Genomic DNA, 437 nt, shown 5'->3' with positions numbered 1-437 from the left:
TTGTGAGGCACACGATGGGGGACTGTACGGAGCCGGAAGCCTGCGTGCCTGCTTGAACAGGCATCGGCTGCATTTCAAGACGCGTGATGAGTTGCGGATGGTCTCAGGGAGGGAGCACGTAGAGCAGCCTGGCTCCCCTGCTGCAGAGGGCTGCGTCTGGAGGGGCCGAAATCACCCAGCACTGGTGTAAAACCAGGGCACCGGGGCTCAGGGCTGCCGTGCCCCGGGCTGGGAGCGTGCAGAACCACCCGTGGGGCTGCAGGGGACCAAAAGAGCATGGGGCTCTGCTCCAGGCTATCACACAGCGCGTTGCACCCCTGCAACCCAAAAATCAAGCAGGACCTGGGGCAAATCTGACCCTGCAAGTCCCCCCTCCTCCAGCTGCGGGGTGCTGGGGGGGAGCCAGCAGGCGCCGTGTCCCTGCGGAGAGCCGCGGG

Source organism: Egretta garzetta, unplaced genomic scaffold, assembly GCF_000687185.1.
Source record: "Egretta garzetta isolate BGI_Z169 unplaced genomic scaffold, ASM68718v1 scaffold223, whole genome shotgun sequence".
Taxonomy (NCBI): Eukaryota; Metazoa; Chordata; class Aves; order Pelecaniformes; family Ardeidae; genus Egretta; species Egretta garzetta.
The sequence above is the reverse complement of the archived record's forward strand: the minus strand, read 5'-3'. Positions refer to the sequence as shown.